The 17,427-nt window shown below is 54.8% G+C and overlaps 2 long non-coding RNA genes across 3 annotated transcripts; one reads left to right on the forward strand and one right to left on the reverse strand.

The window, feature by feature from the left end:
- Positions 1-736: 736 nt before the first annotated feature.
- Positions 737-5,815, reverse strand: LOC134557523 (uncharacterized). The gene is made up of 3 exons (XR_010082057.1): positions 5,701-5,815; positions 4,537-5,239; positions 737-2,801 (listed from the first exon to the last, which is right to left on the reverse strand). It is a non-coding gene; the product is annotated as an uncharacterized LOC134557523 (long non-coding RNA).
- Positions 5,816-9,484: 3,669 nt separating this feature from the next.
- LOC134557655 (uncharacterized) lies at positions 9,485-13,041 on the forward strand. Of its 2 annotated transcripts, none has more exons than XR_010082100.1 (4): positions 9,485-9,686; positions 11,022-11,152; positions 12,083-12,306; positions 12,813-13,041. It is a non-coding gene; the product is annotated as an uncharacterized LOC134557655 (long non-coding RNA). The 2 variants fall into 2 exon arrangements; XR_010082098.1 differs by having other exon boundaries at positions 9,495-9,686; positions 11,039-11,152.
- The last annotated feature ends 4,386 nt before the right edge of the window (positions 13,042-17,427 follow it).

The raw sequence follows: 17,427 nt of genomic DNA on the forward strand, positions 1-17,427 counted from the left end.
GGAAAAGGAAGAAATTCATGCAAAATCCCTCTTGGGGGTCCTCTCTGCCACATTGGTGGCTTTGTGGCATCAGAGCTGGCTGAAGCATTGCACTCCGCCCAAATCCTCACATCCTTGGCAGCACCTTGAGGACTTGGTATCAGGGAAAACACACCTGGACTTACCCTGCTCCAGGCTGGAGAGCAAAGTGAGTCCTGCCTCAGGAAAACTGAGGGGGAAAATGTCATTCCAAGAGAGTTTACATCAATAAAGAGACGGGAGCAGCCTCTACCAAACCCCCTCCACAGCCAGCTTCCAATTGCATCCTCTCACTCCACCTGCAAGGACAGCCCTGTGCCAAGAGCTTCCCCTGCACCCAGAGGGTTTGGATGCTGCTGGTCCCTCACTTTGCAGCTCCAAAGCAAGGGCTGTCCCAAAATGTGGATCTCAGCTCCTACTACCCCTCCTGCAGAGCTCCAGCCTGCTGCAGGCACAGGCACTGGGAAGCTGCAGCGCCCCTGAAGCTGTCCCCACGCAGAGATGCTGCACACCCCCATCACTGGTGCGTGATTTATCCAGCCTGATCCCTTTGTATCCCACAGGGATGAGCTGTGGCACCTGGGAGCTCTCTGCAGGATGGGGAAAGGGGCACCCAGGGGCAGCACAGCAGTGTGGGAGCTCCCAAACCAGGCTTTGGTTTGGGAGAATGAGGATGAGGATGGAAAAGGTGGTACAGAGAATTCACCTTCCTGCTTGACTGGTCAGTCCCACAGCCAGGAAAACCCTTCCTGGGAGTTAGTGGAATTTTTTCCTGCTTATTTATTTGGTTTTTATTATTTAATTTCTTTACTGTCAAGGCTCATCTGGAAGCTACAAATGCCCTGCAGGTCTGTAAGGGATGGGCTTTGAACACATCCCAAAACGTTCTGCTTGGAGTGCCACCATGGCAGGCAGTGACACTGACACCTCCACGGACCCAGGGACATCCAGGAGAGCAGCAACCCCAGCCTGGCCTCGGTGGGGTTGTTGGCTTTAAATACCTCCAAAGGAAGAGGGAAAAAAAGAGAAAAAGACAAGGGAAAAAAATTCCAAGCAGCAAACAAAATAAATCTTCCTCTCCAAGCCAAAACAGAGAGAAAATAGCCAGGGACCTTGGCCGGGAAGTTGTTTATTATTGTCCTAGGGTTCACTGCCAATTTCAGCAGTTGGACAATTTTCCTTTTGCAGCCCAGAAATAGCCACCCCTTTGCCAGGCAGCCCCGGGTGCTGCAGGGTGGGCTCCTCTCCTGGACTCCCAACACATCCGTGGCCCGGCCAACCCCCTGACCTGCCCGGAAACCCGCGGGCAGCCCCAGGGTTCGCTTTGGCAAAGGGATTTTTCGGGAATCACCTGCAAAGCCGAGATCCCGCCTGTGAGCAGAGCCCCGGCCCTGCCTGCAGCGGGATGCGCTGCCGGGCGCAGCTGCTCTCTGGCTTTGTTTCCAGGGATTAAAAGGGGAAAAAAAAAAGAAAGAAGAAAGGGCTAAATCTCAGGAGAGCAGGAGGGATGGACACACCTGCCTGTGGCATCACCCCGCAGCTGCTCCCCCTTCACCCCCAGGAAAGGGGCAGCTGCTGCTCGGTGGGGTCTGGGGGTCTCATGGGAACAGGGAATGCTGGCCCCAGGGATGGGTAAAATCGGGATTGCCGTGTTCCCTTCCCATCCCTCTGCTCAAGACCGAGGACAAAGGGAAAGGCAGGCTGCCTCCAGCACGCGGCCTTTTGTCTTTCAATTAAAAACAAACACAAAATAAGAGCCGGGAGGGACCCGCCCGCTGCGGCCGCGCGGCTCCTTCGCACAGGCGGCTCCTTTCCTCAGCCCGAAGGAATCCGAGGGCTGGGAAATCAAATCCACGTGGGATGCAAGAAAAGGCTCCTAAGGGGCCGCACGCCCCCCTGAAAGCCCCCGGCCCCTCGGTGGAACACCCCTCCCTCGCAGATCCGGCAGTGGCACAGCTCCAGCTCAGGCAGCGACTCCACAGCCACATTCCCTCTCCTCTCCTTCAACCCTGTGCCCCAAATGTGGGCATGGGAAACTCCTCCGCAGTGGATCCAGCCCCTGGCACCCCCCAGGAGCCTTTGGGTGCCCCCAGCCCAGGAGGGGATGCTCATGGTGATGTTTCACCTCCTGCACAATGCCAGTGTCACCACTGCCTTCTGCAGGTGACAACGACAGAAAGCACAGGGCCCTGGGCCACCAGGGGGGATCAACAGCAGGGTGCCAAAGAGCATCGAGGATGTTGCAGAGAAGCACCCGGAGGAAGCACCTGAGTGTGGGAGCACCACTCAACACCACCAACAGGCCCCGAGGCTGCTGAGCGTCCTTGTAGGAAAGGACTGAGCCTCACAGGTGATGCTCAAAATCCAGGAGATGTTCAGTCCCCTCTCCTCAACTCACTAAAGCCATAAAACCACCAGGAAATCACATTATTGTTACACAGAAGCTGAAACTCTGTCTGGCCAAGAGAATTCCCAGAAAAATCTCCTTTGCTGCATCTCCTGTATTCCTGGGGCAGAGCTGGGGTTTGCTCCCCTCGCTGCCCCTGCAAGTCAAGGTCACATCAGGCTTTTGGCCAGGGCCCCAGGAACCCAATCCCCTGCTTTGAGAAGGAAAAATTAAATTTTCATTCAAATTTTCACTTCGGCAGCCAAGATATCGGCTCAATTTCCACCTGCTGCTTTGAAGCCTTCGCTTTGCATGGGAGAAGTGCACAACTGAGAGTTTTCAATTATAGAGCACTTGCATATCAGGGCAGGAACAGCCAGGAGTATGGATTTCAAGCCTAAGAAACAACAAAATAAAAACAAAATGAGAGGCACTAGGAAGGACACGCTGGCCTGGGCGGAGCAGGGCCACCACTGTCAGCCCATGGACGTGCTTGTCCCAGCCTCAGTGCCAACAACTTGTGACACAGAGTTGGGCCCTTCTCTCCCAAAAAATCAGCCCTGCAGGTCTGGCTGGGAGGTGCCAGGGCTGAACTCGAGCCAGGTTTTAAGCAGGAACTTGAGGCAGGTTTGGATCTTTCCCTCAAAGGATGCGTGAGTGGGGCTGCCGTCCCCAGGGTGTTGCTGTACCCTCTTCCAGGGGGATAAAAGAGGATTTATCCTCCCTGCAGGGCTGGGGATTCCCACTCTGAAGCTGCAATTAGACTGGAAACTGCTCCAGGTTTCATCAGTGGATTTGGAAAGGTGGGTGGGAGAAGAGGGGAACTTGGCACTGCTGGGCTTGAGTGCAGCGTCCAGCCAACACCCCCTGAGGGATGTCTGCTCACCCTGGAGCCCCAAAAGCAGCTCATCCCAGTGTTCTGTAGGAGTAATTTCCACCTGCATCACCCAGGGATGGCTCCCTGAGATCCAGCCAGGCTGCTGGGTTGGAACTCCAAGGAGCAGAAGTCCATGAATGGCTGAATCCCATCCCCAGCAACCTCTTGTACATTCCAATAAAGCCCATCATTCCCAAAATCATCCCAGGGAACAAGAAAACACAGCCTGGCCCTCCCAGCTCCAGCACCTCACAATTCCTCATCCTGTCCCTTGTTCCTTGTGAGGAGAGATTGTCCCCACCCGGCTCCAGCCTCCTTTCGGGTGGGTGCAGAGAGTGAGAAGTTCTCTCTAAATATCATCCCAGATCTCCACAGATTTCCCCCCAGGCTGGCAGAGCAGGCAGGGAGCCCCTGGTTTGCAGCCTGGAGCTGCACAGAGCCCGGTGAACCCCCCAAGCCCAGATTTCCACCTCGATATCAACAAGCCAGCAAAACCAGTGTGGGACCACCAGGAATGTGACATTTGCCAGAGCCCCTGCAAGGGAAGCCAAGAACTGGGGCAGGATCTGCAGAAGGCAGGAGCAGGGAAGCCTTTGGGGACACGTTAAGGAGACTTTGCAGGAGGAGATGATGCTGACACTCCACAGACGCCCAGCATTTTCCAACAGATCCAGACACGAGCCCTGCTCTCCAAACTGAACCCCGTGGAAAAGGAGGAAACCACATGGAAACCACCCAGCTCCTTCGAGGGGACCAACCCCACTCCCTAAGGGATCTTCCCAAGAGCAGACCCTGCCCTTCCTCCCCTGCTTCCAGGCTGAGCATCAGCATCTCCCGGAGCCATCCCGTGTCCGCTGCTCGCCCCCGGCCGGTGCGGGGATCTCCCGCGGCCCCCCCGGCCGGTCCAGCTGCACGGCACACCCGAGGGGCCGGCAGCAGCTGCCTTGGCCCGGCTTCAAGCCCAGCGCTGCTCGAGAGCAGCTTTGTTATTTCGGTCCTGCTAGGGGCTATTTTTAGAAAGCGCTGAACACCCCTTCTCCCGAACGGCTCCTCCAGGGATGACCTTGCGGAGCTGCAGCCGCTCACTCCCCGCTCCGCCACCCTTTTCCTTTGGGACTGTCACCCACCCTCGCCAGGGTCCCCACCCTGCGCAAATCCCGGCGGCAGCAGGGCGAGGAGGGAGGAGGGGGCTGAAGGCTGAACTAAATCTCAACCCCTGCCGCCATCCAGGTTCGCTGCCGGTTTCAATTATCACCTGCTGGAGCAGCAGCTGCCGAGTGCCGGGAACTCAAAGCGAGTCAACAAGGTCTTGTTGTTTCAGCTGCTCGGGGCACGGAGCTCCGGGCGCTCCCCCCGCCCGGCTCCGCGGGGAAGCCGCGGCCCCCGCCCGCCCCGGTGCGTGCGGGGCTGCAGCGCTTCCATCATTCCCCCATCCCGCTCTCCCGGGCAGGTAAAAGCTGCTGGAGCTGCCGAGGGGGGAGAGGAGAGAAACCTCAATAACAACAAGGAAGGGGGAAAAAAAAGAGAAAGAAAGAAAGGAAAAAAAAAAAGGCCCAAGAAGCAGCCGCTGCACAGAGGTTATCCGGGGGACAGAGCAAATAATTGGCGAGGCGAACAATGCATTTTAATTAAACCTCTGCAGGAAACGAGGGGAGGGAATCAAGTTAATTGCATGGAGCGGGAGCAGGAGATTAAAAATGCTCTTTGCTCAGAAGATGGTGGCTCCCATCCGCCTTTGCCGAGGAAAACAAGGCCACCTGGGGCGGCAGTGCCTGCGTGGGGACACGCAGCTCGCTGGCTCTGCCGGGGCTCGGCGTGACAGCGGGGTCTGGGGGATGGTGCTGATCCCCTCTGCCGAAGGGCTGGGGGTGTCTGCTCCACAGGGGTGGGCACAGGATGAGCCTGGGTGTGGGAGCCTCTCCTGGGGAGTCCCACAGGGATGGGGACATTGCTTGTGTCTGCAGGAAAAGGACCACGAGACGTGTCACAGGGAATGTGCCCCCTAACAGCTCAGCCCTCCCCTTGCTCCGTGCCCTCTGCTCAGCCCAGGCTGTTCCTGGCACTCTCCCCATGAAAAACCATCAGCCTTTACCTTTCCCTGGCCATGATGCTTCAAATTTCACCTCTCTCTGCTTGGGACCCTCTATTTCTCACAACTACTCCCTTTCCTGATCTTTCAAGCCCTCGTCTTCAGCCCACCCTGGACATCACAAATGGAGAGATTCGCTGCCAGCGAGCCCCAGAAGAGCAGCACATCCAAGGCTCCCCTCCTGCCCAAGAGAGGAAACAGGATCACAGACTCCAGGCTGCTGAGAGACAGGGGCAGGACCGAGCACCCCACGCGTGGCACCGGCACAGGGAAGCGCTCCCATCCCCCTGGGCACCCATCCCCACAGCACCTAGGGCAGGAGGCACCAACCTCTGCTCCGAGGCAATTTGTGAGCTCGCGAACCCTGCCCTGCCTCCCGCCGCCCGCTAATGAGCGCCAGCCCCATCCTCCTGCCATGAGAACAGCAATCAGCGCCGCCGCTCGCCTGCTAGCAACAATCTCCCTCCTCCCCTCCTCTGCATAAATTTCCCAGGCTGTGGTTTTCAGCCTCTTATCCCACATAGTTTTATTCACAAGAGAAGTCCCACTGGGGGCAAGGAAATTACTCCAGCGAGGAAAATTACCCGGGCACGGGATGCACACCCGGGGCACCACGCGAGGGGCTGGGGGGGTTTGGTTTTTTGCACAGCATCGAAACCAAAATAAATCTGCGGAGGGAACTCAGAGCCAAGCCTTGCTCCTGACCACGGGTAAGAGCCAGACAAATTATAGCAATTAAAAAGAAGAAAGAGGCCTGTGGACTTTCATATCCACAAACCTCAGGACGCAGCCGGCGGGGGAGAGAGCGTTTCCCAGTCACACACAGGCAGCAAAGCCGAGGCACATCACAAAACACTCCGTGTCCTCAGAGGCACAAGCTGTCCCTGCAGGCGCCGGTGCCACCAGCGCGAGCACGAGGCAGGGACAGCGTGTCCCTGCACAGGATGGCTGTCGGCAGAGGGACACAGGCTGTATTGTCCCCAGAGCTGGAGATTGAATTGCAGGTTGACCCTCCCCGCTGTGCACAAGCGCTGCCCTGATGGGAAACGAGAGTTCAGCCGAGATCTTCCGCTTTTCCCCTGCGGCTGCGGGCGGGCAGGCAGGAAAACCACAGAGCTCTGCTCAAACGCTCACACCGAGCAGCTTTCCAGCCGGAGAAAGGCTGCTGCTTCGCCACACGCTTAAATTGCATGTTGGGAGGGAGCAAATTGACCGCTATTTTCACCCCAAACCTGTGTCGGGGCCAGGAGGTGAAGCCTGTCACACTGACAGCGAGAGGGCTGCAGCATCCCAGGGCTGTTTGTTAGGAGAATCCTAAGTGGGAATAAGGCTGGATTGCACTCGGCATCCCAAAAAGGGGAGAGGGGGCAGAACCAGCAGACCCAACCCAAAATCCCATTCCCAGACACCCTCTTGCTGCTGCCTCTCCATCACTCCTGGGACCGTCCCAGCCCACCACGGCACCCCTGGAGATCTGCAGAGATCCCTGGCTGCCAGCAGGGCTGTGGGAACACTCTCCTCTGCCTGCCATGCTGCAGGGACAGGGACATTTGGCAGCTGCCTGCCGGGAAGGTGTCTGCAGCGCTGTGGGAACATGAGTCAGAGCTCCCTGCTCTCCCTGACGTCTCCCTCCTGCTCATTTATTCAGCACGTCAAATATTTGCCCTGCGCAGACCCACGTTATCCAGGAGAGGTTTTTTTCCCCCTTCTGCTGGCAGTGACGGCTTCAAAAAAGCCACCACAGTGCCATCTTTGGAAACTTGACCTCCCAGCCAAGCAGTTCCAGCATCTTTTCCTCTCCTGCTCCAGGGACCGGCTCCTCTTCAAGCAGCCGTCCCCTCTGAGAGGGATGGAGGGGCTGCGTGCCAAAACCCACAGGCTGAAGCAACAACCCACGGGGCTGCAGCGGGGAAAGGTCATTTCAGACCCACTTCCAGCACGGCCTGAGTGACAGCGGAGCTGGGAGCCTGAGGGCAGCAAGCAGTGGCCCTGCTGTCCCCTCATGTCCCCGAGCATCCTGCCTGGAAGCGGCACACGCAGTGGCAGGAGAAGCCAGCCAAGGAAAACTGCTCAATTTTGCCTCCCTTCAGCAAGGAAGTAGCTTTGCTGGCTGCCAGCCCCACAGAATCCCCTGAGGACCTCAGTCTTTTCCTTTTTTTGAGCCACATCCTTGGATTTCTTGCTGAAAGGGCTGCTCACACCTTGAATTCCCAATCCCCGGGGTGAAGGAAAGGTGTTTATCCTTAATTAAAAGCTAAAGGCTGGGCAAGGTGACCTTGAACAGAGGCGACACAAGAGAATTCGTGTCCTACCTGGCCCAAAGGGATTTTTATCCCAGGGTTGCAGCCAAAAATGTTCCGTTTCACAGAGAAAGTGCAGAAACGGCTCATAAAGCAGAAGCTCGGGGATGCAGCTGAGCAGATCAGCTGCCAGATAAAGACAGCATGCTCTGGGGGAAAACACACCTGCCTCCATCCTGGCTGGAAAAGGAGGAGGAGGATCCTCCTTCAGCCTCCCTTCCCAGCAAGGACACACACAAGGCTTTCACCTTTCCAAGAGCTGGGTCAGGGCTGGCATTTCTTGCTGGTGGGGGCTCCAGAGCCTGCTGGTCCCAAGCCAGCCAGCTCAGCATTCTTCCTCTTCCTTGGGAAGCCACAATGCATGGAAAAGCCTTAGGGCTGGAATAAAACTACAAAAAGGCTCTGCAGTGCTGTCAGAAATAGCACCAGGAGAGAAGGGAACTGCCTGGTGGGTTTGGCCCCCTCAATCCTGCATCCTGCTCCATCCCTGAGCTCCGTACCTCTCCAGAGGGAGAGAAAGCTCACTGGTTTTCTGGGATTTTCCAGTTTATCCAGCATTTACAGAGCTGCCCATCCCTCTTTGCTTGTGGAGGGGCAAATTTGGCTGAGCCCACGGCAAGGACTGCTGGCAGATGAGCTCAAAGTCCCTCGGGGAAACCAGCAGGGGAAAAAACCGACTCAGCCAGGACCCTGTGTCTCCCGGCTGGACAAGGAGCCGCAGTGACCTTGTCCAAACATGGCCTGGAGTTGGGAGTGAGGAAGGAGAGGATGTGACTCACATCTGGGATGTGGCCACAGAAGACAGATGTGTTTTATTACTGTCCAGCCCCTCTCTGCAGCTCTGTCTCAGTGACTCAGCCTTGCCTTCAGGCCCTTCCTAACGGAGCCACAGCACAGCCCTTCCCAGCAGATTCCCTCTGCTGCACTAAAACAGATTTGGGAAGTTTAGGCGCCTGCAAAGGGGAAAAAAAATAAATTAAAACAAATCAAAGTTATGTTTCTCCATGGGAATCTTCCAATTTCAATTGTAAATCATTCAGAGAAGGATGAAATCAAGTGTTTTAGAGGCAGGATTCATCTCTCTGCATTTAGGGACTTCAAAGCCAGGCATGCCCCAATCCCAGTGGGAAGGACAGTGAGGAGTCCCCTGGGTTTTCTTGGACACGTCCCACAGGGCAAGAGGAAACATCTGGAGATGTTCCATGTCTGGAGGGAGGAACAAGGGGATTCCAGCAGGTCTCCTTCCCGCAGTCCCAAGGAAACTCAGCAGCGTTTAGTGGCACAGAGAGCCGGCAGAGCCGCCATGTGTTGGCCATCAGGCAATCTGAGGAGGGAGCTCTGCAGCCAGCTGGGCACAGCCCGCGGCTTCTGCGCCTTCCTGCGGAATCCCGACACAGCTCCCGCACCCCGGGAAGGGCTCCCCCTTCCACATCAACCCCCAGACAGCCTTTGGGACCCTCACCTTCGCTGCTTCCCCACCGCTGTCACCAGGTACCGAGGGACCCACGGGGGCTCGGCCCTGCCCAGCTCCCCCTTCCCATCCGTGCTTTTCCCAGCGGGAGAGCAGGCGGAGCACAGCGGCTTTTCCATCCACATCCCGGCCTTGCGGCACCGGGAGCAGCAGCTCCATGAGCCCCCCGGGGCCAGGCGCTGCCCTCACCGAGCCAGCGGTGCAGTTCGCCTGGCAGACACTGGATGGGGCTGCGAACCCGGGTACGGGCACAGCTGGCACGGCCGGGGGGCCCCCGCCAGATGTGCCGGGGTCGCTCCGAGCTGGTGCCAGGTCGGCTGTGCCACAGCGGCCGCCACCCACGGGGGATGCTGGGCCTGGCACCAGGTGGCATCAATGCAGGCTCCACCTCTCTTGGATACTGAGGGAGGATCTGGCAGCACCCGGAGAAGGCTGGAGGCTTCACCTCCAAAAGCTTTTCCGTGTTCTGAGCGCGGTGATGGGAAGGGAGAGCGGGAGTTGCTGCCTCGCCAGGTGCTGGTGAGGATTTCTGCTGCAGTTGCGAGGTGAGGAGAGTTTCTTACCTCCCACCTGATGAACCCCAGCTCTTTGAGGGACTTTGAACAAGGGCACAGAGTGGAAGACAAAAGGGAACGGCTTCACGTTGTCAGAGGGCAGGGTGAGATGGGATATCAGGGAGAAACTCTTCCCTGTGAGGGTGGGGTGGCCCTGAGAGCAGCTGTGGCTGCCCGTGGATCCCTGGAAGTGTCCCAGGCCAGGTTGGATGGTGTGTGCTTATCCCTGAGACTTCCACCTGTTTTTCCAGCACCTTCTTTGCTGTGCTGTGCCTTGCTCATCCCTCTTTGCTCAGTGCCAGCTGCAGTGTGCTGAGGGGATGGGTGAGGGCCAAAACCCATCCTGGGGGGTTGGGGAGTTCTGAGGCGCTGCTCCTGCGTGTTGGGGGCTTTGCTGTGGCAGAAGGCTCCTAGCTGCATTTTGGCTTTGTGCCATCACATGTCCATCCAGACAAAGAGCAGTGTGTGGGCACGGCGCTGCCCTTTGAACCCTCGGGGGTGCTGTTACCAAGCAGGTGCTATCAAGGGAGCTGCTGATGCAATTTCTCCCCCCAGGCCTCTCTCCTCCCCGGGCTGGGCTGGCCCTGTTGCCTGGGGACAGGCTGCTGTCCCCTCTGCATGGCCATGTGTCAGCCCAGGCTGTGCAGAGCCCCCTTTGCTCTGGCAGGGATGGTGGCAGTGACACTCCCAGCCTTGTCACCGCTCCGCCCAGCCAGGGCTGCTCTGCTCCCAGTCCCTCAGGAAGCTGCTCCTTTCCCTGTCCCATCCTCTGGAGCAGGGCCAGCAGCTCCATCCCTGCTGCAGCTGGCAGGGCTGGGAGGAAGGTGCAGGGATGGGCAAGCTCTGCTCACAGGGTGGGCAGGGAGCAGAGCAGCAGCGAGGGGAAGCCTCGGGAATGCTGCAGGGATGGATGCTTTGACTGCTGGGTTCCTGTTGGGGCAGGATCAGAGCTTGTGGAGCGTCCTGGCAGCCCTGGCTGTGCCGTGCTGCTCAGGGACGTGCTGCCTCCCACCGGTGCCGTGGGGACACCGCCGGTGTGGGCACCACGTCCCTTGTCCCCTCCTTGGGAACAGGATCAGTGCCTCGAGCCCCTGGGCTCCCTGTGGATGCTGAAAGCAGCGTGGCAGTGGACTCCTGGCTGTCACTGCTGGGCTGGGGGACACTGTCTGGGGGACACTGGCACAGGGCACGGCTCTGCCCCACAGCTTTTGGGGGGTGCAGATGGGGACAGGCTGTGCTGGGACAGCCCGTTCCCTTCTCTGTTCCCTTCCCTGTTCCCTTTCCCATCCCCTTCCCCATTCCCTTCCCGCCCCTCATTTCCTGCAGCAAATTCTGCCCCACAGCTGCAGCCAGTGAGCTGGAGATCTCCATGCCAGCTGTGGAGAGGGCACAGCCAGGATCGAGCACAACCTCTACATCCTGAAAATGCTTCCTACACCCACACGGACGGGTTCCAGGTGAGTCTGGCCCGGGAGAGGAGCTCTGGCTCGTGGGGTGGGCTGCAACCAGCAATTTTAGGCAGAACAATCCCATTAATCCCTGCCTGGTGGAAGGACCTGAGGCTTTTCCAGGTAATCTGTTCTGTACGTGTTGTGGGAAGGTTTGGAGGTGTCTTTTTTACCCCAAACTTGCTCAGAGAGGCTGGTAAAATTTGGATTTTGGGATGTCCCAGGCACTTCAGCTCTAGTGGAGTGCAGAAGAGGAGGAGTGGTGTGTGTGAGAGAGGTGTTCAGGTCAGGACACATTTATACCCCTGTGGCAGCTATTAATAAACTAATTACTGCCAATACTAATAAATCTACTATTTATTCTGAGAAATAATCACACTTTTAGAGTCCAATAGGTGATTGTACTACTGCATCCTAAAAGATAATATTGTAAATGGAATTTAATAGATCCCAGCAGTAGAATTTATTGATGATTCTATTCATAGCTAATACCAACACTATAGATGCCAATGCTTACAGATGATAATAAACATGAATAAAATACACTAATACCACTAATTAATAATAAATATTAATAAAGCTAATAACCAGCCTCCCTGAGAGGACAGAGGGGAAAGGATGGGTGACACCACAGGCCACTGGGTGACCCCGAGGCCTTGGGCTCCCCTGGACTGGCAGTGTTTGATCCATGACACCAAACTGCTCATTCTCATTTGGCTCATAATTATTAACCCCTATATTGCCTTTTGACCCCTTGATCAATTAGCAGAGCCTCAAACGACCTCAAGGAACCCCCTGTGACTTCAGGTAACTCCTCTCAGGGACTTCAGGAAAGGGCAGAACCAGGGAGGAGTTACCCCATCACCCCCACCTCTAATTGGTGATTATTGTCAGTCGTGCTAATTTGCTAAAAAATACAAAATTGTGAATATGTCACAGGCATCATGCACCATGAGGATCCTTTCAGAGGGAGCCTCTTTTTATCATCTAACCCAGTCTGGCTCATTTTGGCACCAGGACGAGTTTGTGGTGACTCCACCAGGACAGGAGAGACTTGTGACACAGCTTGATCGGCCACAATCCATAATTCCTTTTAAAAAAGTGGGTTCTTCGTGGTGGCCCAGGAAACTCCCGGAGTTCCAGAATCCTGCACGGAAGTAGAGGTACCATAAAGGCATTTTGTGGGTTTCGAGATCTCTCATGGGATTTTTTTGGGTGGGAAAGGGGCAGAGGGGGGATTTTGTTTGTTGGCTGTGTTTTGTTCTCTCGTGGTTCCTGCAGGGTCCAGCCCAGGGGTCGGAGCTGGGGGTGCCCTTCCCTCCAGGCTGTCCCTGCACAGCTCAGGGTCAAGTGTCACTTCTTGGAGTGCATGGACATTTCCAGGGGTTGGGGTTTTTTGGTCTGACACTTGCAAGGACTTTTTTTTTTTAAAATTTACATGAAAATACAGTAAATAAATATAAATAAGTAAAATACAGTAAATAAATACAGTAAATAAATACAGTAAATAAATACAGTAAATAAATACAGTAAATAAAAATACAAGCTGGGTTGTGGAGTTTGCCCCCACAAACAGAAGGGTTTGTGTTACTCCTTGAATCCCGGAGATCTGAGCCCAAATCCTGGCCAGACGAGGTTTTTTTCTCAGGTGTTCTCTTTCTCTTTCCAGATCATTCCTTGTGTTTGCGCTGCCTGTTGGAGGGATGGCAGGGACTCTGCTCGGGGAGTGCAGAACCTGAGCACAAATCCCCTCAGGACTCGGTGTCGGTGGCTCCCAACTCTGCCCTCAGCAGCTTTTTTCCAGTTTGTGAATAGAAACATGGGATGCATCTGTCCAGTGAAGAGAAAATAAAGATCCCCTGAAACTCCCCATTAAATTTAATAATAAAATATTGGTGTATCCTAACAGTAAAAACGTGTCTTTTATTGTGGAAGAACTTTGGTTTGGCTCTACACAGGTGTGGCCAGTGCAGAAGTTGGAGAAAGGAGGGACCCGGCCTCCCTTTGGCAGCTTAGAAAGTGAATTAATGTCAGAATTATTATTATTAATAATAATTATTATTATTGTGCAACGGCACTGGAATGAGGTTTGATACACTGAACTCCTCATTAGATTTTCCTGAAGTCAACCTGAGGGGTTACTTGAAGTCATTGGAGTATTTTTTAATTGATCCAGGGGTTACTTGAGGTCATTTGAGGCCCTCACAGGGGTTATTTGAGGTCATTTGAGCCCCCATTTGGGGTTACTTGAGGTCACAGAGGTTATTTGAGGTCATTTGAGGCCCAAATTGGGGTTACTTCAGGTCATAGGGGTTATTTGAGGTCATAGGGGTTACTTGAGGTCATTGGTATTTAAAAAATTTGATCCAGGGGTTACTTGAGGTCATTTGAGACCCTCACTGGGGTTATTTGAGGTCATTTGAGCCCCCGTTTGGGGTTACTTGAGGTCATTTCAGGCTCAGATTGGGGTTACTTCAGGTCATAGAGGTTATTTGAGGTCATAGAGGTTACTTGAGGTCATTGGGATTTTTAAAAATTGATCCAGGGGTTACTTGAGGTCATTTGAATCCCTCACAGGGGTTATTTGAGGTCATTTGAGGCCCTGATCGGGGTTACTTGAGGTCATAGGGGTTACTTGAGGTCATTTGAGGCCCTGATCGGGGTTACTTGAGGTCATAGGGGTTATTTGAGGTCATTTCAGGCCTTGATCAGGGTTACTTCAGGTCATAGGGGTTATTTGAGGTCACAGAGGTTACTTGAGGTCATTGAAGTATTTTAAAATCCATCCAGGGGTTACTTGAGGTCATTTGAGGCCCTCACAGGGGTTATTTGAGGTCATTTGAGCCCCCATTTGGGGTTACTTGAGGTCATAGGGGTTACTCGAGGTCATTTGAGTCCCTGATCAGGGTTACTTGAGGTCATAGGGGTTATTGGAGGTCATTTAGGTCTCCATTAATTGACTGTGGGGTCAAACGGAGACACAGGGGTTAATTCTTATGAGCTGTGGCCAAACAGGAATTGGCACTTTGGTGTCGTGGATCAAACACTGCCAGTCCAGGCCAGGGGAGCCCAGGGGTGCTGTCGCCCATCCTTTGCCCTCTGTCCTCTCAGGGGAGTGACAGGAGGCTGGTTATTAGCTTTATTAATATTTATTATTAATTAGTAGTATTAGTGTATTTTATTTATGTTTATTATCTCCTGTAAGCATTGGCATCTATAGTGTTGGTATTAGCTATGAATAGAATCATCAATAAATTCTACTGCTGGGATCTGTTAAATTCCATTTACAATATTATCTTTTAGGATGCAGTAATACAATCACCTATTGGACTCTAAAAGTGTGACTATTTCTGAGACTAAATAGTAGCTTTATTAGTATTGGCAGTAATTAGTTTATTATTAGCTGCCACAGGGATATAAATGTGTCCTGTTGGACCCTCCATGGGATTATGGAATGTCCTTCCCACCCTTCTGTTGGTGGGAGCAAACTCCTCAACTCAGCTTCGAATCCTGACTTTACTTTCACACAGATTTAAAAAAAAATCCTTGCAAGTATCAGACCAAAAAAATCCCAACTCCTGGAAACACTCACACAACCCAACAAAAAATTATCCAACCCGAAGCTTTTGCTGGGACAGCACGCGTGGCAGGTGGGGACAGGTCAGGGCTGGGCTGGGGACAGCACTGGGACACGCAGGGGATGAAGGTTTGAGGGGGGATGAAGGTTTGAGGCCAGCAGAGCCCCCAGGATGTGTCTGGGAGGGGCTGATCCCTCTGGGATGAAGCAGGGGAGGGCTGGACAGAAACTCAAGGCAGGTTCTTGCTCCTCTCCCCTCCCCACTGCAGGGCCAGAGGAGGCACAGAGAGGGGTTTGACCTGGGGCTGGCAATGGTTGAGCACAAAAAGAAAAACAAAAACCCCTGAGGAGTCACTGGCTGGCTCTGTCGAATATTGGTTTTAAATTTGGGGGAGCTGCTGTTGCAGCATCCCTAAAAAAACCCTGAGGGGAGAGGGGAGCCCTGCCCCTCACGTCAGCACAGCTCCAAACCAGCCATCCTGAAGCTCTTCAGTGGGAAAAGCAGTGTTGGCTCCCAAAATCATCCCAGGGAACAAGAAAACACAGCCTGGCCTTCCCAGCTCCAGCACCTCACAATTCCTCATCCTGTCCCTTGGTAGGAGAGACCATCCCCACCTGCCTCTGACCTCCTTCCAGGTGGGTGCAGAGAGTGAGAAGTTCTCTCTCAATATCATCCCAGATCTCCAAATTTCCCCTAGGGCTGCCAGAGCAGGCAGGGAGCCCCTGGTTTGCAGCCTGGAGCTGCACAGAGCCCGGTGACCTCCCCAAGCCCAGATTTCCACCTCGATATCAGCCAGCCAGAAAATCTTCAAGTTCCCTTCCAACCCAAACCACTCTGACATTCCTTTTGCTGCATCAGTTGGGTTTTCCCGTATTTCATCCCCAAACCAGGGAAGGATGGGGAGATCTGGCCCCAAGGCAGAGCCCTGAGCCCGGCTGGAGGCACAGCCCCGCATTGCAGATCCCGCTGCGGGCAAGGGCCGGCCCCGAATTCCCGAATTCCCTGGAAGCTGCTGCCAGCCCTCCCAGCAGGGCTCTAAATCCAGCCGGACCTCCTCGGCTCCAGCTGGCTGAACAAGCTGGCAACAGCAGAAAGCGAGGCAAAGCCTCTCCTACTCGGGGAGGGAAAAAAAACCCTGGGAGAAGTGTCCATAAATCCTGAGCCAGTTACTGGTGGAGAGGAGTCCCCTCCTCCTGCTCCTCACACTGCAGCACAAATTACGGCCCCAACTTCGCTGTTGTTCGGTGATGAACATCTGAAAAGGCTGTGACAGATGAGAGGAGGGATGATTTAACAGCCATAAATCCAGCCAGCTTAGAGGTGTTTTTACAACCAAACCCATCTTGAATCCCCTCTGTTATGAATACTTATCACTCCCAGACACTGCCACAAAGGGAAGATTTTTAACAGCTTTAATAGAGACGCAATAAAACCCCCGGAGCCGGGCGAGCAGCCGTCCTTTGATCCCTCCCGAGGGAGGGAGAGGGGCCGGGAGCTGCGAGCTGTGCTCAGGCTTGAGGGAGCAGAGCTGGAGCAGCCACCGGGCTGACCCCGCCTTTAAAGGATGGCTGGGATCCCCCCAGAGCTGGATCAGCTTTCCCAAAGCTCTGCCTGGTGTAATTAACACCAGGGGGGTGTTAATTACAGGGAGGGGGGACAGGGGACAGGCAGTGCCTGGGACATCCCGTACCTTCTCCAGGGGCTCCTCCTGCAGCTCCCGCCTGCTCTAACCCACCTGCAGGGATTTATTTAAACCAGGGCTGCTCCCAGCTGCACCAATGACCCTCCTGGGCTTGGTGACACCTCTTTTTAACCTGGTAATGACTAAATTGGAGCCACCACCCAACCAGCAGGACAGGGACGCTGTCCCCTGGCACTTCCCAAACAGGACAGGGACAATGTCCCCTGGCGCTTCCCAAACGGGACAGGGACTGTCCCCTGGTGCCTCCCAAGCAGGACAGGGACTGTCCCCTGGCGCTTCCCGGAGCTCAGGAGGGCTCCCAGCTCCGGGGTAACTGGTCATGGATCTCACTCCCTCCCAGGCTGAGGTTCAGCAGCCCCAGGTCTCATTCCCACTTCCTAAACTGCCCCTGCAGCCTCCTAAAACTGTTCTAAGCACCCAGGCAGCAAAACCAGGAACAGGGAGGTGCCAGGGGGCACCTGCAAAGGGCACCTGGAGCTGGGCAAACACCTCAGGAATCAACCCCTCCTTTCTTGTGCACACAGACTTATCAGGCACAGGCAGGTGCTGAGGAACTCAGCAGGTGCAGGGAACAAAACTGATCCCAGGCTCCTTGTTTTCCATAGCTGAGAGTCCACATCCAGGGAAAACACCAGGGAAAACAGCCAAGCTTTGGGGCTGGGGGTTTTCCCTCCTGCAGGGCGGGGTAATTAAATAAAACAAGGAGCAGGGAAAGCTCCCTCCTAAGAGAAATGTGGCTACCAAGAGAGGTGTCGGGCTACCAGGAGAGAAACCAGCCCTGCAGGACAAGGGACAGGCTCAGCTTGGCCATGCAGAGACCCGAGGGGACGTGGACTCGGAATCCTGGGTGGAATATGACATTCCCAGCCTGTTAACCTAAGGGAACAATTTTTTTTTATTAAGATAATACCGAGTAATTGATTTTTAAATACACTGAAATCAAATGTCCCGAGGCCAGAGCAGGATCCCAGCTCTGCCGTCATCTCGGGGGCCACTGGCAGAGA

The sequence above is a fragment of the Prinia subflava genome, chromosome 13 (assembly GCF_021018805.1).
Source record: "Prinia subflava isolate CZ2003 ecotype Zambia chromosome 13, Cam_Psub_1.2, whole genome shotgun sequence".
Classification (NCBI taxonomy): domain Eukaryota; kingdom Metazoa; phylum Chordata; class Aves; order Passeriformes; family Cisticolidae; genus Prinia; species Prinia subflava.